Source organism: Zalophus californianus, chromosome 5 (genome assembly GCF_009762305.2).
Source record: "Zalophus californianus isolate mZalCal1 chromosome 5, mZalCal1.pri.v2, whole genome shotgun sequence".
Classification (NCBI taxonomy): Eukaryota; Metazoa; Chordata; class Mammalia; order Carnivora; family Otariidae; genus Zalophus; species Zalophus californianus.
In genome coordinates, this window is record NC_045599.1 from 34,891,512 (window position 1) to 34,912,691 (window position 21,180).

At 45.5% G+C, this 21,180-nt stretch overlaps 1 long non-coding RNA gene across 1 annotated transcript in view; it reads left to right on the plus strand.

Moving 5' to 3' along the window:
* LOC113928889 overlaps positions 1–21,180 on the plus strand; it is a 124,838-nt gene that overhangs the window by 15,719 nt on the left and 87,939 nt on the right. Inside the window, exons 2-3 of the long non-coding RNA XR_003521992.1 lie at positions 5,102–5,275; positions 18,119–18,214. This is a non-coding gene — a long non-coding RNA (uncharacterized LOC113928889). The remainder of the gene's footprint in view (positions 1–5,101; positions 5,276–18,118; positions 18,215–21,180) is intronic.

Consider the following 21,180-nt stretch of genomic DNA (forward strand, 5'->3'; position numbering starts at 1 on the left):
GGGAGATGCCCTTTGCTGTCAGAGAGCAGTGAGCTCCCCGGGCCTGGGTTTTCCAAGGCCCCACCACCTAGGGACTTCTTGAACTCTCAGCTTGCCTGCTCAGCTCAGAAATGGGCATGAGGATGACAGGGACTCCCCTTTGCAGTGATGGGAGGGTAGCTGAAGAACAGTCAAGTCCACTGTCAGACTCAGGGTAGATGCTTCACGCGTTTCCTTCCTTCCTTATCCATCCTGACTCCCTTCCTTTCTGAATGTCTAGCTGTTAATAAGCCCTGTAGGGCTTTTCTGCCACCTTCACATCTGCAGTGACAGCAGATGTCCCACACTAGGCTCCTTGATGGCTGTCATGCTTTACATGGATTTCATTGGTGATGCGCACATTGAGAGTGAAAAAGATGCTAGGATACCCATGAATCATACCAGGAGTGGAGCCAGTGAGGCCATTCTCTTATCTGGCCTTTAGAGTCACCAGCCTGGGTGTTCATCCTATCCTCTGCTTCATTGGCTGTGTGACCTAGAGTATGTTACTTAACCCCTCTGTGCCTCGGTTTCCATATTTGCAGAATGGAATGAGAATAGTACTTACCGCACAGAGATGCAGGGAGTATTAAACACAATAGTGCATGAGAGTCCCTGGCACTGGAATGTGCTAGGAACTGTTACCGAAACAAACACCAAATCCAGCTGGAAGAGATTTTAAGCTTCAGCGCCCACCTTTTAATTTTTAAAAATTAATTTATTTAAGTAATTGGCAATAGCACTAACAAATAGCAATAGCTAATATTTATTGGGCGCTTGTCACATGCCCGGCACTGTGCTAAGGACTTTCATATGTTAAGTTGCTTACAAATGGGAAGGCATACCCAGTGTTGATCTCAGAGAGGTGGCCACCATCACCAGTGCTGTGTATCTTTACCTGTGTCCTCTGTGCACATACAGGTATTTAAATCTCTTTTGACCCCTTCGTCTTTAAATATGAGGAATCTTGAGCTCAGGGAGAAAAACACAGATTGTCATAAAAATTCTTATTTTGCGTATGGGGCACCACTCCAGACGCCATGTGATTTGGAATCCTTGCTTTTACTCTGCAGAATGAGCTGTGTTATTTGGAATAAATGCTCTAAGCCTCAGTTTACCTCTGTGGGCTGATTGAAGATTAAGTTTAAATAATCCACAGAGTAGCATCTCTCAGAGTTCCTGGCACATCCTGATGCTCAGGAGATGGTGGCTGCCTGGGAGGGTCAAGGTTTTTATGGGGGTCAAAGCTTGTACCATTGGAGAGCTGTCTTTAAGAGACAGCATAACAATTAGGAATCCAATATTAAGAATGTATGTAACTATTTAGAGAAAAAAATATAGTATTGTATGTCAGCTATGCTTACAATTTAAAAAAGTAAAAAAAAAATAGAAAAAAGAGCTGCAACAATTTGCATGTTTTAAAAACTGACAGATACTTCAAACACTATAAAATCCAAAAGAATAACATTTTTCTTAATTAACTGCCTGACACACCTCCATCATACTTTTTATTCCTGTGTTTTCTAGCTTCATATTCTTTGATCATTTCTTCCTATGATAATGATTTTCCAAAATAATTTTCTGTGGAGAGAATAAAAGACAATTCAGCCTTTTCTCTAGCATGGTTGATCAAATGTGTCTTTTTTTTGGTAGTTTTATAGCTTTATTAACACAGATGTGACGTGCACATCAGCTGTCTATCCGTATTCTTCGCTGTGCAGCGTGGCGTGGGGATTGGCGACTCTGAGGGCCAGCTGGGCTGCTCTTCCCACCGTGGCTTTGTGGTTCTTGGAGGAGACATTGAGAACAATCTCTGCACAGTAGGGCTCGTTGCACATCAGCAGCACTTCAAACTCCTTGACCTTGTGGACTAGGAACTTCGGGAAGCCACTGGGCAGCATGTGCTTTGCTTTCTTGTTGCTCCCGTAACTAGTGTTGGGCATCAAGATCTGGCTCTTGAATCTTCTTTGCACCCTGTTGTCACTGCTTCTGGATTTCCGCCACTTGTGCTTAATTTTGACACATCGGTCTGACTGGTGCCAGGTGAACTTCTTGGTCCTCTTTTTAACAATCTTGGGCTTCACCAGAGGTCTGAGGATGGCCAGGAAGCCCAGTAAGAGATGGCTGCCAAAATTTGTCCTTCATTATTAACAGTTTAGACACAGAAAGTGAGCAAATTCACATAGACACACGCACTGTTTGTACTATTACTACACATTCATGTCCCATAAACTGAGGAATTGGTAATTGAATTGGTAAATTCTGTGTTGCTTGAGTCCATCAGAAATGAAAAAGCTGGGGCGCCTGGGTGGTGCAGTTGGTTGAGCGTCTGACTCTTGGCTTCAGCGTGGGTTGTGATCTCACGGTCGTGAGATCGAGCCCCACATCAGGGTCCATGCTCAGTGAGGAGTCTGCTTGAGATTCTCTCTCCTTCTCCCTCTGCAACCTGCTCATGCTCTCTCTCTCTCTCTCAAAAATAAATGAATAAATCTTAAAAAAAAAAAAAAGGAGCTAGGGTTCATTATAAGTGCCTGCATCAAGTATATTTCTGACAGAAGAGAATCTCCCCTTTGACCACAGGAGCTGAATCTTCCACTTATAATTATACAGGTCTCCTAACTGGAAGCATTTCTCCCAGGTTGTCATCTAACTCCATACATTTTAAACCTTTCTCTTTCTTCTCCACCACATACTTCAGCGTCGGGTACTGTAGGATAGGTTCATGTGGTGTCTCACTCGCTGATGTGGCTGGTGTCAGGAACTGGGGCTGGTTGGCGCTTGGGTGCGGGAGTATTCTTGGGAGCTGTGTCTGCCCTGGAGTGTTTGCAGTCGTTCAATGTACGCGGGGGTGACTGCGAGCCACATAAATACATCCTGCTATAAACTCAGTGTCCCACCAGTTCACCAGTTTGACTCCTGCTTGGGTGTTCCCTGAACGCCAAGGCCACTGTAACATCACACAACGGGAGGGCAGGCATAACAGAAGGGAAACCGGGGTGGGGGGAGACAGCGCTCTTTCCGCTTGTGGTTGTGACTTGATCTTGGCAGAGCTTAGAGAAACCCAAGACCATGTGCATATGTTTCTTTCCAGGGCCTTGGAAGGGGCTGCTGTGGGCGAGGTCTCTGAAGCTTTAGCTCTGTGAGCTTCACAGTGACCTGGTTAAGCTGTTGTTTGTACTTCTGGGTAGAGGGAGCCATGTAGCCCATGTGGGAGCTGTGTGACCTGTCTCTTCATAAACCTGGGTCCCTCAGTAGTAAGCATGATACTATTACTAGTATTTACTTCACTGGGAACGTCAACATGAGGGCAGGCACTGGTCTGATTGTTTATTGCTGCGTCCACAGTGCCTAGAACACATAGCCCACACTCAACAAATAGCTATTTTGCGCATTTCATGAAATGCAGGGGGTTGGGTGTTCAGGTGCAGGCTCTCAGAGAAAAGGAAGCTGAGGCACGGTGAGCTTTCCTGTGCTATACACTGCTGCTGGTTAGACCCAAGGGAGACCCTGAGTCTGTGGGCCTCCCTTCTTCCCACTGACCCTCCCACATGCGCTGTATAGGAAGGGGAAGCCTAACTCACTTCGAGTGCCTGAGATAGTCATCTGAGTTATTCCCTCTGTTACGGACACGAGCCAGGGTCCCTGGGTCTCATCCCTGGAATTTGCTCTGATCCATAGAACCCACTGTTGTAGAGGCTCGCCTGCCTTCTCCCGCCTCCCTGACCTGACCTGGGTCCCTGGGAATGGTGGGAGGCAAGCAGACAGTTGAAAGAACAAAGGTGAATGGTTTTGAGCCATAAAATAGTAAGCCTGAAAAACAAGTTTGGAAGATGAATGGCTTTGGGCTTGCAGAGCTTAGCAGGGGCAACCCTCAGAATTGTTGACATGCCTGCCTGGGCCAGAGCCCGTCTCTGCACAGCTCGCCTCTGTTCGGAGAGGTCCTCAAGCAAAGCCACAAGTCACCCCGTGACGTGCAACACTGGAGAGGAAGCCAGAGGGACCTCGTCAGTCAGTGGTCATCATGTCCTTGTGGGACGGGAGCTGTGGTCTAAGGAGCCAGGTGGCTGCAGGGGCTCACTCTGCCAGAAAGACGACAGAACCGCAGTCTGGGCCCTGTAGATGTACCTCTCTGCCCTCCCTCTCTGCCGGCTGTGGATTTCCAGCCATGCTCTGCACCCGCTCCCACCTCGGTTCTATTACAAGCCGCCCTGATGGCGTGGGCCCCTGCCTGGGATGCTTCGCCTTTCTACAGGGAGGTCAGGAGAAGGATGAGGGTGCTCACTGCTCTTGCATCCCCCCGCCCCCCATTAAGACAACTGGGATGTTGCAGCCTTTGCTTCTAGCCTGATTCTCCCTCCAGCCCTCGGATAATATTTATATACAAACGCTGGCTCTGATCTCCACCCAGGAAAACACCAGCTGCTATTGAAAATCTTTTTGCATGTGATAGAGAGCAGAGCACGGGGGCCTCACGTGGGCCCCCTTGAGCTTCTCTGAGGGTGTTAGGGAACAGCAAGTGCGTTTTATTTGTATTTTTCAAAGTCAACCCAGGGCTGTGTCCAGGCAACTGAAGGCCTATCAGAGCCAAAAATGCCTCATTCCTTTTTAGAAAAGACAAAGGGATTAGGTGTCCTGGGGACTTTAACAAATGCATTGTTGGTGGTTTTGACTGAGGTTTCACTGAGGGAAGGCGAATGCAGAAATGAGGACGCCAAAGATCCAGGCTGCCAGTGTTGTGGAGATGCCTGGAGACAGGCATGCGTAAACTGTTGGCCACGATGTCAATTAGTGCAGCCTCTTGGAGAGAAATTTGGCAACATCTTTCATAAAAAAGGAGTATGACCTTTGATGCAGCAATTCCATTCCTTGGAAACTATCCTAGAGGGATGTTTGCCCACATATACAAAGATCTATGTCCAGAAATGCAAAAAGTAGGAAATCGCCAATGTGTGTCTCAGCAGGGGACGGGCTTCATAAATTACAGTTCATCCACATGATGGAACACTACATGAACATTAAAGAAGAGAACAAAGCAAATATAGGAGTTCTCTTCTCCCCCACCATTCAAAGTTTTGCTTTTCAGAGTTCTGGTCACCCATGGTCAACTGAAGTTCGAAGTTCAGAAGCAGATGACCCTTTTGAAGAATCTGCAGAAGGTCGAACGTAGCCTAGCCCTCTGTCATGGTGCCTGTGTCGTTCACCTCACTTCAGCTCATCATGGAGGCATTTCATCATCTCCCTGATCACAGAAAGAAAGGTGAGTACAGTAAATAGGGTATTTTGCTAGAAAGGGAGAGACCACATTCACCTAACTTTTATTACAGTATATTGTTACAATTGTTCCGTTTTATTATTGGTTATTATTGTTAATCTGTTACTGTGCCAGATTCTTAAATTTAAATTTATCACAGGTATGTATGTGTAGGAAAAAACATAGTATATATAGGGCTTGAAACAATCCATGGTTTCTGGCATCCACTGGGGGTTTTGGAATGTACTGCCTGTGGATAAGGGGGTCTACTACAATGACAATGGCCAACACACATACAGTACTTACTCTACATGCTATCCTAAGTGCTTTACATATTTTGTAATATTTACATATTTACGATATTAACTCATTCCATCTTCACAACAGTCCTTTGGTTACTATTAGAATATTTTTATAGGGGATGCCTGGGTGGCTCATTCGCTTAAGCGTCTGTCTTCTGCTCAGGTCATGATCTCCGGATCCTGGGATCGAGCCCCACGTTGGGCTCTCTGCTCAGCTGGGAGTCTGCTTCTCCCTCTCCCTCTGCCTCCGCCCACCCATTCATGCTCTGTCTGTCTCTCTCTCAAATAAATAAAATATTAAAATAAGGAAAGAAAAAGAATATTTTTAAAAATGGGGAAAGAGGTATTAAGTAATTTGCCTAAGATCACATAGCTAGTAAGTGGGGAAGCTGGACTTCAAGCTGGCAGGCCCCAAGGTCTAGAACCACCACACACATGCCTGTAACTCCAGATAAAGAAAGATGCCATTGAATTATTCTCAAGTGAAAAATTCGAGTAGCAGGGAGTGTGATCTTATTTGTGTAAAAATAATTGTGTGTGTGTGCGCACACATGCGTGCACATGTGAATATATCACATGTATATGTAAAATTCAAGATGTGGAAGAATACGTATCGAAGCAGCAGTTCCCTCCAGGGAAGGATAGGAGATGGAGTGTATAAAGAGGATTTTTTTTTTTTTGCTATTTTTTTTAAAGATTTTATTTATTGGAGCACCTGGGTGGCTCAGTTGGTTAAGTGGCTGCCTTTGGCTCAGGTCATGATCCCAGGACCCTGGGATTGAGCCCCACGTCGGGCTCCTTGTCCAGCAGGGAGCCTACTTCTCCCCTGCTTGCCGCTCCCCCCACTGCTTGTGCTTGCTCTCTCTCTGGTTCTTTCTGTGTCAAATAAATAAAATCTTAAAAAAAAATAAAGATTTTATTTATTTATCTGAAGAGCGAACATAAGTGGGGGCGGGGGGAGGTGGCAGAAGGAGAAGCAGACTCCCCGTTGAGCAAGGAGCCTGATGCACGGCTCAATCCTAGGACCTGGAAACCAAGACCTGAGCCGACGTCAGATGCTCAACCAACTGAGGCACCTACCCCCCCCCTTTTTTTTTTACTATTAACTAGATACAGTTTTATATTTTCTGGAACAAGTGCTTTTGGAATTTTAAGAACAGTAAGACTGACCACACTATCAGGGTAATGATAATAAAATAGTCATACTTTAGTTTCTATTTCTAAATGGTCCTTAGAAAGGAGAGACTTCCTATAATCATGGGCTCAGAGTAACCCTTGTGATTAACTCCAAAGTGAAAGGTGTGGAGCCAAGCCTAACAGACAGGACTAGTGATAAATTAGATGAAGGTAGTCCCAGAAATTGTTCTTCTGATTGGCTGAAAGGCATCCCGAGATAATTATTCTTACTCTCATTACCCTTCAAAGTCTTGCCTCCTCCTGGAAGCGTTTGCCCAGACACTGGAAGAGTCTGGTGATTTTTTTTTTGGACACACGGCCCCTCCTCATTCCATCTTCACTTGCCTGTCCCCTGTATTTAATGTGTTCATGTAATGCATTATTGTACCTCACATAAATACTCTAGGTATTTGGGCCTTTGTCCCCTCACCGTCCCTTCAGGGTCATTCCATCCAAATGCATTCATGATGTATTACACTTTTAGGTACTTTGCAATTTGCAAATCTTATTCCCATTTCATTATTTCAATTCACTGGGCATAGTGCCTTGTCACTGTAATGCATAATGCACTTCGTACAATGTCCCTTTCAGAGGTAAAGAACGGGCTTAAGAGCGGGTCCTATGAGAAAAATGAGAGCTATCAAAATTTTGACCCCCATTTTTATTTTATTTATTTTTTTTAAAAGATTTTATTTATTTATTTGTGAGAGAGAATGAGAGAGAAAGAGAGAGCAGGAGAGGGGGTAAGGTCAGAGGGAGAAGCAGACTTCCCGCTGAGCAGGGAGCCCGATGCGGGGTTTGATCCTGGGACTCCAGGATCATGACCTGAGCCGAAGGCAGCCGCCCAACCATGAGCCACCCAGGCGCCCGACCCCCATTTTTAAATCCCAGTGTATTGATTTGTGAAATGTGACCCATCACAGAGAATACCGACAAATAACCCAACAGCTCTACTTATCCTGTCAGGTTGGAATGCATCCAGCATTAACAAATGTTTTATTTTAATTCTTTTTTTTTTAAGATTATTTATTTTTTGACAGAGAGACAGTGATGAGGGAGCACAAGCAGGGGGAGTGGGAGAGGGAGAAGCAGACTTCCTGCCGAGCAGGGAGCCCAATGTGGGGCTCAATTCCAGGACCCTGGGATCATGACCTGAGCTGAAGGCAGACGCTTAACGACTGAGCCACCCAGGCGCCCCTTATTTTAATTCTTGAATTAAGTTTAGGTGATAATTTTTATCTCCTATTATGTCCATAAGGAACTGAGGCTCAGGGAAGTTACATGAAGTCCTCAAAGTTGTACATGTGGAGGGGCTCCTGGGTGGCTCAGTCAGTTAAGCATCCAACCCTTGATGATCTCTCAGATCTTGATCTCAGGGTTATGAGCTCAAGCCCTGGGTTGGGCTTAATGCTGGGAGTGGAGCCTACTTTTAAAAAAAGGAGTTGTACATGTGGAAAGTGGGAGATGGATTTCTCACCCAGGTCTGTCAGTCTTTCTGCAAAATCCAAGTGCTGAGCACTCAACAGAGAAATAATAGAAATGTTTCACTCAAGGGGCATGTGGGTGGCTCATTTGGTTGAGCTTCCAACTCTTGATTTTGCTCAGGTCAGGATCCTCAGGGTCCTGGGATGGAGCCCCACTTACGACTCGGCTCTCAGCTGGGAGTCTGCATCTCTCCCTCTCCCTCTGCCCCTCCCCTGGGCTCATGTACAGGCACTTTCTCTCTTTCTCTAAAATAAAGAAATAAACCTTAAAAAAAAAAAACACAAAAAATCCTGCAAGGTTAAAAAAAGAGAGAGAGAAGTTTCACTCAAATAACACCTCCGTTAACATACTGTTTAGCAATTTAGTTTTATTTCCTTAGTTTTACCTATTTAAAAAAACTAAATTAGAAAAATAAAAACTTGGTAACTGGAGGATATGTAAAATGTTTATGCTGTTTTCCTTTTTCACTAACATCATCAGAACTATCTTCTTTGTTGCTTCATGATGTCATTTTAAATTATTGCATACTTCTTAAAACTCAATAGTTTAAAAAACCTGATTTCCTGATTCAAGTGGGCTAGGACTTGAGAGGACATTTCTCTGAAGAGGACAAAGAGGCTGACAGGTAAATGAAAAAATGATCACTCTTACTAATTATCAGAGGAATGTAAATCAAACCACAATGAGATATCACCTCACACCTCACACCTGTCAAGATGGCTTTTATAAAAGAAAAAAAAGTGTTGGCAAGGATGTGGAGACATTCGAGCCCTTGCACACATTGGAATGCCAAATGGTGCAGCTGCTTTGGAAAACAGTATGGAGGTTCTTAAAAAAAATTAAAAATAGAAATACCCTATGATCTAACAATCTCACTTCTGGATATTTACCCAAAAATATTGAAATCAGGATGTCAAAGAGATATTAGCACTGCTATGTTCATTGTAGCACTATTCACAACAGCCAAGATGTGGGAGCAATCTAAGTATCCATCGACAGATGAATGGGTAAAGAAACTGGTATATACATATAATGGAGTACTATTCAGCCTTAAAAATAAAGGACATTCTACAATATGTGACAACACATGGATGAACCTTAAGGACATCATGCTAAATGACATAAGCTGATCACAGAAAGACAAATACTACATGATTCCCTTTATGAGGTATGTAGAGTAGTCTTCATAGAAACAGTGGAATGGTGGTGTTAGGGGCTGGAGGGAGGGAGGGAGAAATGGGAATTACTAATCAGTGGGCATAACGTTTTAGTTAAGCAAGATGAGTAAGTTCTAGAGATCTGCTATACAACATTGTCCCTATAGTCAACAGTAATGTATTATACACTCAAAAATTGATTTATAGGGTAGATCTGATGTTAAGTATTCTTACCACAGTTGAAAAAACAAGGGGGTTGCCTGGGTGGCTCAGTCGGTTAAGTGTCTGACTCTTGATTTCGGCTTAGGTCATGATCTCAGCATTCCTGAAACTGAGCCCTGCTTCGAGCTCCACTCTCAGCTGGGACTCTGCCTGAGATTCTCTCTCTCCCTCTTCTTCCTCCTCTGCCCTTCCCCTCATTTGAGCTCGTGCTCTCTCTCTCTCAAATAAATAAATAAAATCTTTTTATTTTAAAAATGCATACTATTCCAGGAGAGTGCTATCCTTGGGAGGGATTCCTACACATGGAATTGGTAGGTCTTAGAATATAAATGTTTTATGATTTTTTTTAAGATTTTATTTATTTATCTGAGAGAGAGGGAATGAGAGAGAGAACACAAGGGGGGGAGGGTCAGAGGCAGAAGCAGACTCCCTGCCAAGCAGGGAGCCCGACGCGGGACTCGATCCGGAGACTCCAGGATCATGACCTGAGCCGAAGGCAGACGCTTAACCAACTGAGCCACCCAGGCGCCCATGTTTTATGATTTTTTATATACATTGCTAAGTTGCTTTTCAAAAGGGCTGTATTAATTTGCATTTCGTCCAGTGATTTTGAGGGTCATTTTCATCACATTCTTGTAGGCATAAGTTATTGTTAAAAAATGAAAAGACACAGGAAAAAGTCTGACTTGTTTGCTAATATGTACCAGACTATTCACACTGGTTAGTTTGAAGAGTAGGATGAGGCTGGTGGTGGAGGAGGAGGGACAGTGAAGGGGGATGTCTGTTTTCTTTTCCTTCTTTCTTTTTTAAAAAATTTATTTATTTTAGAGGGAGAGAGAGAGAGAGTGTGTGCGTGAGTGGGGGAGAGGGGTGGGAGAGGGAGAGAAGGAATCCCAAGCAGACTCTACTCTCAGCACAGAGTCCGAGGCGAGCTCGATCTCACAACCCTGAGATCATGACAAGAGCCGAAACCAAAAATCAGATGCTTAACCTACTGAGCTACCCAGACACCCCATATGTCTGTTTTCTACATTACCTAATGCAGTACTGTTAAAAAAAAAAGGTTTTTTTTTTAAAGATTTTATTTATTTGAGAGAGAGCGCACAAGAGCCAGGTGAGGGGCAGAGGGAGAAGCAGATCCCCCACCCCCTGTTGAGCAGGGAGCCCGATATGGGCTCAATCCTGGGACTCCGGGATCATGACCTGAGCCGAAGGCAGATGCTTAACCGACTGAGCCACCCAGGTGCCCCTAAAGATATTTTATTATAGGCACATATTACTTTTGTAATATGTATTTTTTTTAAGTTTTTATTTTGAAATAATTTGTCTTACAGAAAAGTTGCAAAAATAATACAAAAAATTCCCTGTATACCCTTTGCAATATGTTTTTTTTTTTTTTTTTAAGATGAAGTAATTAGAAATGTTCCCCAAATGTCAATCCTTACATCCTCAAGACACCATAAGTCAGGGTTTCTTAGCAGGTAGGATCCAACAGCAGCTTGGGGAGATGCTCAATAAAAGGCAGACTCTTGAGCTTGGGCGGGATCTATGAAATCAGAATGTTCACTGGTGAGTCTGAAAAATCAGCATTTAAACAGCCTCACCCGAGGCCGTTCTCAGACCCCCCAAAGGCTAAGAAACACTGTTGAAAGTTTCCTCCTTTTCATTTTATTTTCTCCAGCGATATTATGGCTTCCTTACTTGGAAAGCCCTTCAATGTGCTAAGATTGGGAAAAGTGACTGAAATATGAGCATCTTTGTTGCAACTTTTCACACTTTGTGTTGCTACTGCTCTGCTGCAGCCAAGCTGTCTTGTAAAAAGGCCTGCTTTCTCCCTCAGACTAGAAAAAAAGCACCCCAAGGGAGGCTGGGTCCAGAATTGCCGTGTGGCTGGTGGTGGTCCTACTGCCCTTGCCGCTTCTATCCTGGCTCAAGGCCTTCGTGTCTCCCGGTTTCCTTGGAGCCACAGCCAGGGGGCCCTGAGACAGCGGCAGTGGCGAATGGGGTCGGGGGTGGGTGGGGTGCATGCAGGGGGGTGCGGTGGGGTGGGATCCCCTCAGGTCCTGGCTCCCAGTCCTCCTGCCATTTCTTCTGTTTACTGCTGATGCTTTTCCATGGATGGTTTGTCTCTCTCAGACACTGTGAGCATGCCCCTTCCACGAGTGTGTTATGCCCTGGCCATTTGCCGGCTCATCTCCAGAGGGACCCCTTCACCTGCCCCCACCACCTCCAGCTGCCTCTCCACCTGCCTCTCCACCCCAGAGGTGTTCTTTCCGAACTGTAGACCCGACCGTGTCACCTAATAGCTTAGTGATTTCACGACGATGAGAAAGGAGTGTGGGAAATGTGGCCGGAAGGACAGCAGAGAGCCAAACTGTGGAGAATGTAAGATGAAGGAAGGTTTGTTGTTGTTAAATGTGGTTTGGTCCTGAGTTTATTGTTTCCTACATTAAAAAAGGAATACAACATACCAAGTGTTATAAACCTGGATTATTCCTTTGAAATGGAAAAAAAAAATGTTTCAACCGTGTCATAGTGGTTAATATAGACAATGTCGAAAATAAAGTGGAAAGTCAGGGGAAACCCTTGCCTGCAGATCACCCGCCAAATTAAGCTACTGTCTACACCTGGGTGTGGAACAGTGTGGAGGATGAGGGCACGGGCCTCGAATCGTTCAAATCTGAATTCAGATCCCTTCTTTCCCCACTATTAGCTCGAGGCACCCATTAGGCAGCTTAATTATCTTCTTGGAGCTTGGATTTTCTCCCTGGTAAAGGGAAGATCAAAATTGTTCCTAACTTGTCATGAAGGTTAGGTGAGATAAGAATATAAAGCAGTTCATTAGCAGGATGCTTACTTAGTAAGTGCAAGTTCTTCTTCATGGTGTTCATTTCCTTTTGGTCCTTTCCCTGCAAGTAGCATTTTTGGTTTCACATAGTTGGGATCACACTGTCTTTATAATTTTATTTCCTGCCTGTTATGCTTAACATGGTAGCGGAAGCATTTTCCCTGCTGTTTTCAACTCATAAACATACATTTCAGTGGTTCCATAATATCCAATTGAATGGATATATCAGATGCATCATAGTTTAGTTAACCATTTCTTTATCGTTAGTGATAGGAATTATTCCAAGTTCCTCATTCCAGATAACCCTATGTATGAACACCTTTATGTGTAAAATGTCACCCTTTTTCTGCCAGTCACTGCCAGTTAACAACCATTTCCTTGGGGAAAAGTCTTAGAAGAGAGATTAGAAAGTCAGAGGGCATGCACTTATTTCAAGGTTTATGACCTATGCTGACAAACTGGTTCCTGTAGAGTCGGCCTTCACTTCTATTTTCAGGGCAACAGACAAGAGACTCGGGCTGAGGGACCTAGATTTTATTATGCAGTGTAGCTGCTGACGTGCCAGACAGGGCTGGAGGATCACACTCAGATGTGGGGTTTGAGTGGATTCATCTGGCAGCCCTTGGGAGGGTGGATGGAGGCGGGGCCCATGTTAGGGGCTTCTGGGGTGAGGCTCTGCCTTGCTCTGCAGGCCATCGGTGCCATAACTGTCCACGAGACTGGTCATCTCCCCAAAGCAGCTAGGGTTCCCATCTATAGGAGAGCTTATGGTCACAGTCTCACAATCCCGTTTTCTTGGTGAGTTGCTCCACTTATGTGTGCTTTGTCCATCTGTCATAAGTCACTTCAGGTTGTTTCTGTCCTCCGTGATCAAAATGACAAGGACTCTTCATCTGTAGGGATCACAGTATAAGACAGTAAGTTTGGGAGCTCTGGTGTCACTGCCTGGATTGGGGTCCCAACCCTGCCACTTAGTATCTGTGATTTGGGGCCACACTTTTCCAATCTGGAAAATGGTATCTACCTCATAGGATTCAAGAAGGCGTTGTATATTCAGCAAAGTGCTGAGTGGCAGTCTTCTTATCTATCTCCTTCTTTTTATTTTATTTTATTTACTTTTTTTTAAGATTTTATTTATTTATTTGAGAGAGCGAGAATGAGAGAGAGAGAGAGCACATGAGAGGGGGGAGGGTCAGAGGGAGAAGCAGACTCCCTGCTCAGCAGGGAGCCCGATGTGGGACTCGATCCTGGGACTCCAGGATCATGACCTGAGCCGAAGGCAGTCGCTTAACCACCTGAGCCACCGAGGTGCCCTATCTCCTTCTTTTTAAATTATTATTTTTTAACTGTCTACACTTCTTTTATTGAAAATGTGATATGATATTAAATAGTAGTTTAAGTCACTTCACTCTAACACAATTATTTCTTTTTTTGCAAATTACCTTCTAAGCCTTTCCCACATCTCTGTATATTTTATTTTTTAAAAATTTTTATCGTTATGTTAATCACCATACATTACATCATTAGTTTTTGACGTAGTGTTCCATGATTCATTGTTTGTGTATAACACCCAGTGCTCCATGCAGAACGTGCACTCTTTAATATCCATCACCCGCCTAAATTAAAGTCTTTGGTTGAAAGAAAGTAATTCAGCCTGTAGATTCACCACTTTCCTTCCTTCTAAAACCCAGCAAGGGCGTGGACATTAGGGAACAATAATCAGGAAGCCCACCTTCCCCAAATATGTGCCTATCTGAAACCGTGGGGAGGGAGGGAGGTGGGTTGGGGAAGGTGCAGTGATGGACCGAACCATCCTGGGATGGGATACTCTAAGGGCTCAAACCAGGACAGTCCCTGGCAATCTAGGGTGCTTGGTCATCCTAGCATGATGGGACTGGGTGACAGGATCTGGTAAAGTTGTCCAACAGAGAGAGAACCAAAATCTGGAGTATTTGTTAAGGATTGTCTTTTCCTTTAGTTATTGTTTGACAAACCCACTTGGACACTCACTTCACCTGGAACTTCTTGGGATGAATTGGCTGTGAGAAAGGAGACCCACCCACTTGGGGTAGGGGTGGGGTGGCTGATAATTAAGAGCCTCCCAGGAAGCAGGGGCCTGGCACTTTAAGTATCTTACAGACTCTGGGGTGAGTGAAGTGAAGGCTATGTTAGCGCTCACCCTTTTTCCCATCCTGGCTGGTTGAGCTGCTCTCCAGCAGCTCTCTTTCTTGGCAGTTAGGGGAGTTGGTAGCTCTCAGTGGACGATGACGACGGTTGGTTCCCACTTCTGCCCCAGGTACCTTCCTAGACCTGGGTCTGTCTATGTACATACGTACATACGTACAGTACCCAGAGACAGGCCACCGGAAGGGAAAGTGACAGAGCTTAGGCTGCGGGCTAGTGGAGGGGGTCAGAGTCTATTTCCTCTTCCAGCCCTTTCAAAGCATTTTTAATCCGATTAGGTTTTCAACAAACACTTGAAGGTTTGCCCTCCTCTGAGAGGCTCACAGGGCTGAGGAAGAGCCTTCCTCTGTTTGCTTTTCCTTTATGTGGAAACCTACTTGGGCGGTTTCTACAATCAACTCTCCCCACCCCCATGCTACCCCCCCCCCCCCCCTCCCCCCCCGCCCCGGGATTCCAAGCAGGCTGGAATTCACCAACCACAGGGCCCTGGCTCCCGTGGCTTTCCCGGCCTAATGAACCCTCAGGCCCTCCAGGAGCAACACTCTGTGGTAGACTAACCTCTCTCTTGCAGGGCAGCCTGCAGTGTGGCATCTCTCCTTCTGTGGATGGACAAAGCCAGGAAGATGGGGGCCAAGCTGGGCTTGGTTTTGGAGAGCCAGAGACCTGGCTCTCAGCCCCGCACTGCTCCTCTTTATTTATTTAGTAAACTCTACGCCCAATGTGGGGCCTGAACTCACCACTCAGATATCAAGCACTCCCCTCCCCCTTTTATTTTTATTTTTTATTTTTAAGATTTTATTTATTTGAGAGAGAGAGAGAGAGAGCATGAGAGGGGGGAGGGTCAGAGGGAGAAGCTGCTTTCCTGCCGAACAGGGAGCCTGATGTGGGACTCGATCCCGGGACTCCAGGATCATGACCTGAGCCGAAGGCAGTCGCTTAACCAACTGAGCCTCCCAGGCGCCCCTCCCCTACCCTTCCTAATTAAGCCCCTACTAGGGGTCAGGCAGTGTCTATGTGCTGGAAGGAGGAGACACACAAACAGACATGTGTCGGACTGTATAGATGGAGAAAACACTGGAAGTGGGTGGCGTGGAAGGGAAGGAGGGCAGATGGTCAAGATAGATTTCTCTGCTTTGTACTGTATATCAGTGTATTATATAGGTAGCAAATTAAACATACATATTCACGTACATGTTAATACACATATTAAACCAGAGACTTATCCCTTGTGATCAGTAGGGTCACTGCTAGGTGAGGTACAGGGTCAAGCCTTGGAAGATTCGGGAATGACTTCCCAGAGGAGGCGGCAGGTAAACGGACAGTGAGAGACAAGTGGAAGTAGCTAGATTTGTTCATTCAACAAAGAGCTGTTGAGTGTCAGCGGGATGTCAGACACTGCTCTAGATGGAAGCTAGGAGGCTAGTGGAGAGCAGAACGTGTGCAGACCCTGCCAATCCCGTGGGGAGACACAGATGAACGAACAGATCACATGTTAGGTGGTGTTGGAGAAAAATTACTGTGGTACGGGTTAAAATGGTAAGGAAGGGTTGATGAGGACTGTTTCTGTAGGGAAAAGAGAGTGAGCTCCACGATGAATATAACAAAGACAGCTGGACATCTGTAATGAGTGGGAGTGGGTCCGTGGATGGAGGAGACATCAAAGGTGGGGGAAATTCTTGTTAAATCATCAGGATTCTTGCAGAAGGCAGGCCAAGCAGTTAAACATCAGAGGCGGCGGGTGGAGGAATTTGGTCAGATATCAAGGGTACGGGCTCATTAGCAGGACTCATTGTTGAAGCCTGGCCAAGGTGGAGGCCTAGTTGACAAGGGCCCAGAGGAGCCTCACAGAAGTTTGGTCAAAGAGAGTGTTTGGTGGTGGCCAAAGGTGTTGCGAATTAAAATAAAGGACGCGTGGGAGAGAGCAGCTAGAGAGAGATGGGGGCTGCTTTTTATCAGACAGTGTTAGCAAGGCGTCTTGAGGAAGGTAATTTCCCAGCAGAAATGTAAGCGGTGTCAAGGAGCCAGACTTTCAAACACCCCAGGAGAAAGTGTCCCAGGAAGAGGAAACAGCAAGTGGGAAGGCCGTGAGCGGTGGGTTGGTGTGTTTGAGCAACTGTGAGGAGGAAGAGGTCTGCAGAGGAAAAGTGGAAGGAAAGAAGGTCAGAGAAGAGGTGTGTGGGGGTGGGTGAGACCCAGCAGGGTCTTTCTTGTAGGATGTGATAAGGAGGGATGAGGGAGTGGCCGTCAGGATAATCTGGGCCCAGGTTAAGAGGGAGTTTTGCTCACCTGGAGGGCTGCAAGGGGTTCTGTGTTGCCCGGGCATAAAAAAGGAGCATGTACCAAGGAGAGTGTCTGGGGAGGTCAAGAAGGCGGAGGTGGATGTGGTTGGGGGGTACAGGGGAGGAAGACTGAGAGCCAAGCGGGAGGGGGCAGACCATGCAGGTCCTGTTCCATCTTTTCAGTCAGGGTTTCTCAGTCATTTTAATGAGAGTCTCCTTCCCTGAGTAAAAATCAAGCAATAAAGGGAGGAATGCCTCCCCATTTAACTCGGAGGAGAAGGAGAACTACAGAAGACGCAAGGAGGGTTGGTTGAAATAAAGTTGGAGCTGCCCTTGTTTGGCTGGCTGCCATTCCTATAAATATCGCCCTCCCGGTCCTGGAAAGGCATCAGTGACGGCTGTTGCGAGCTACTGGGGAACATCCTTCCTGTTCAGACGTCCAGGAGTTGGCTGCGTGTGGACATCCGCGCAAAGTGCCTGGAAGCAGGGGGTGAGCTCGCAGAACAAGAAGTTAGGGATTCTGAGCCCACTCCTTTTACTCTCGGGGCCGGCCCCACTTCCTCTGGGGGCCCAGGCATCCCTCTGGCAAGTCTTCAGCAAAGAACTCTGCAGAAGTCATTGGCCAGACTTAGAACTAATCCTTTGTGCCAAAGGGGTTGGTGGAGGGGAGGGAGCTTTGCCAGAACCAGGATGTTCCTTGCTAGTGGTGAACCCTGCTGCCTCCCAGCCATCCTACTGCTTTTCTTTGGGAAGTGGGGGAAATGGAATCGAGGGGCCAGTGTAATTCGGCAACATGTGAGTTAAAAAGCAGATGAAAACCCACAGAGTAACCAGACATTCTTCTCTTTGCATGCAAGATCCTGCTGAATGTTGGAAGAGGAAGGAATATTTTTCTTGCTTTTCAGACATTACATCCTGTGAGGAGAAGATTTGGAACAGATGGGGGCCAGGGGGACCTCACTGTATTTGCTTGTTTCCCCCTACCCCCTCCCACAACCAGAAATGGTTCATTTATTTTTTTCCTAGTGAAGTTAAATTTTTTTTTTTTTTTTAAAGAGAGAGTAGGAAAGTAAGATATCAGGGGCTGGGGAGAAAATCCACAAGGTTCTAGAAAAAAATCCACTTTTGACCACAGCAGCTAATTCTAGCTAATTCTATGTCTAAAGATAGATAATTAACTCAAAATTTCATTTTAGGTTTAATCGCTATTCCAGTGACTTCTACATTAATGAGGGGAGCAAGATGAAGGATCCCTTACCAGGTGGAGAAAGAGGCTTTCTTAGTAGTGAAAGGTAAGGAGTGTTTCTGAAATCGTGAGTACACAATATGGGAAAAACAAAATTGATAGTGTTTTGTGGGAGTAGCTCAGATGTCTGAATGATTTTTAGTCCCCCTCTGTTGGAGTGATTGCTTTAGAGAAGATGGTGGGTGTGGTGACATGAAGGGGCTCTGGTGTACTTGATTGGCTGCAGCGGGGTCCCTGGCATGGCTGTGGGCAGCTAGATGCCTGGTGTGATATTAGTCTCCAAACCACAGCTGGTCCTTTTTGCTGAAGAATGTTCAGAGCACAGTTCTCCTTCCCCTGAACCCTGAAGGGGGCTCTGCCAGTGGAGTCCGGTGGCAGTACTTAGCCGGGGTGGGCCAGCCGAACTGCCTGCTGTGGTTTTATCTGTTCCCCAAAGGGAGTATGGGGTGATTGCATGTGAAAAGGGAAGAGCACGCAGCATCTGTGTTTTCTGTTATTGTCCTTCCTTTCTGACTCCTTGGAGCCTGTGTTGGGGCTGTCTCTTAATTCTTGGGAGGGGATTGTGAGCGCCCAGCTCTGGTCCACTGCTTGCCTCTGGCATGCTGTTTCTGAAGGATGTTCTGGAGAGTTGGTTTACTGAGTCTACAGCCCCAGCAAGCTGATTCGGGAAGGGGAAGAGGGAGGTGCTAATGGTTGTAAGTTCAGGTTCCCGGTGGATAGGGAGAGCTACTATGTTGGGCTCTCCTCCCCGCCTATACGATACATCTTGCTACGGCAAGAAAGACCTAATTTAGGGGCGCCTGGGTGGCTCAGTCAGTTAAGCGTCTGCCTTTGGCTCAGGTCACGATCCCAGGGTTCCGGGATCGAGTCCCACATTGGGTTCCCTGCTCAGTGGAAAGCCTGGAGTGGAAAGCTCTCTCCCTCTGCTGCTCCCCCCTGCTTGTGTGCTCAGTCTCTCTCTCTGTCAAATAAATAAATAAAATCTTTTTTTTTCTTAAAGACCTAATTTAAAAACTAGTTGACAGGAGAGAAATATGGCCCATGTGCCTAGAATGGGATCTCCCATCTTGATTCTTCATTCTCAACTTCTAGAACTAGATAATGTGGTAGGTGATATGCAATGAGAGCAGTAGGTCCTGCCTCCCTGCCTGTTGTTCACTTCCCCACAGACATATCTGGCCATTGGAGAGGATTCTGGAAGAGCAGCACATAGTGCTTGAGTACCATTACCTACTGGTCACTGCAGTTAGGACTTCAGAGGACACATCAGTGAATAAAATACAGGTCTTGTTTCCCCAGAACCCAAATGCCCATATAAGAGCATTTAATTCACGGTGGAATCACCAGGGTTAGGCAAGCATATACAGAAGGAGACCAGATAATTTCAGTTAGCAAGTATTAATTGAGTGCCTGCTATTTGTGAGACCCTGTGGATACAACAGAGGATGGGACAGACAGAGTACCCACCTTGTTGGAACTACAGTCCGGTGTGGTGGATGGCCTCATCAAAGGCTCTGGAGCTACAGTCTGTGGGAATTGCTGTGTTAGAGGACACAAAGGGTGCTGTAGGTCTGTCGTGCAGACTTGGGGAACTGGGAATGCCTTCCTGGAGAAGTGATGTTTAAGTTAATCCATGAATAAGAAGAGCCAACATTTGTCAAGTGTTTACTCTTATTAGTTGGTCTGGTACTGTCCTTTAGTCCTGACATCACTTTTATTTGTTCCCTCTTTTACTCTGAAAAGTACTGTGTGTGGGTGTTGAGTCATATGGAAACCTGTGACGTGCCCAGTGTGGCTGTGGTACCTCCACCACTAGAGTAGTGGCCGCTCATACTCTGTGCTCGAAAATGACCTGTTTGCTGGTCACTTGACTAACCTTATTTCATCCTCAGAACAACCCTGGGCTGGGTAGCAGTTTAGTGGTTAGGAGTGCTTTTGGTTGCAAGTAAGAGAAACCTTTTGTAACAGTGGCTTTAGTCACGATGGCGTTTATTGTGGACAAAACAAGGAATATGGGGTTGGTGGTCCACAGGTTGGCGGGGGGCTCACCAATGACATCAAGGACTCAGATGCTTGTTCTCTTTCTACTCCACCATCAGGGGTGGCTATGTAATATATGGGGCCCAGTGCAAATGAAAATGCAGGATTCCTGGTTTAAAAAGTGGGGAAAAGGGACGCCTGGGTGGCTTGGTTGGTTGGGCGTCTGCCTTCCGCTCAGGTCATGATCCTGGAGTCCTGGGATCGAGTCCCGCATTAGGGTCCCTGCTTGGCGGGGAGTCTGCTTCTCCCTCTGACCCTCGCCCATCTCATGCTCTCTCTCTCTGTCTCATTCTCTCTCTCAAATAAATGAATAAAATCTTTAAAAAAAAAAATAAATAAAAAATAAAAAGCGGGGAAAAAAGTGCCGTTTAAGGTACTAAAATGTAAAGCTTTTTACTTTCTTTGTAATCTTTCTTTTGACTATGGCAATTTATTTTGCTACTTAATGTTCTAAGAAAAGAAACTACAATATTAAATTGTTATCACAAATTTTACCGTTTATATTGTGAAATGCTGGTTTCAAATGCAAGCATAAGAGAATTTAACCTGTATGCAAAATTATGCCATTATATTCAAATGAGATAATATTCAAATTATCTTTTTTAGCAAGCTGTTTTTCTTCTAAGAAATTTATCGATGAAAAGTAAAAAGCAAAAGAAAATTTATAGTGTTAAAATTGTAGTCAAAATTATTTTAAAGCTAAGAAACCATTTCAAATTTTTTAAACCTGAGTTTTTTTTTAAGAATTTAATATCTGCAGTTACAGTGCTCAATGTCCATTTCTTTTTCTTTCTTTCTTTTTTTTTTTTTAGATTTTTTATTCATTGACAGAGAGGGAGAGAGGGAACGCAAGCAGGGGGAGTGGGAGAGAGAGAAGCAGGCTTCCTGCTGAGCAGGGAGCCCGATGTGGGGCTCGATCCCAGGATCCTGGGATCATGACCTGAGCCGAAGGCAGATGCCTAATGACTGAGC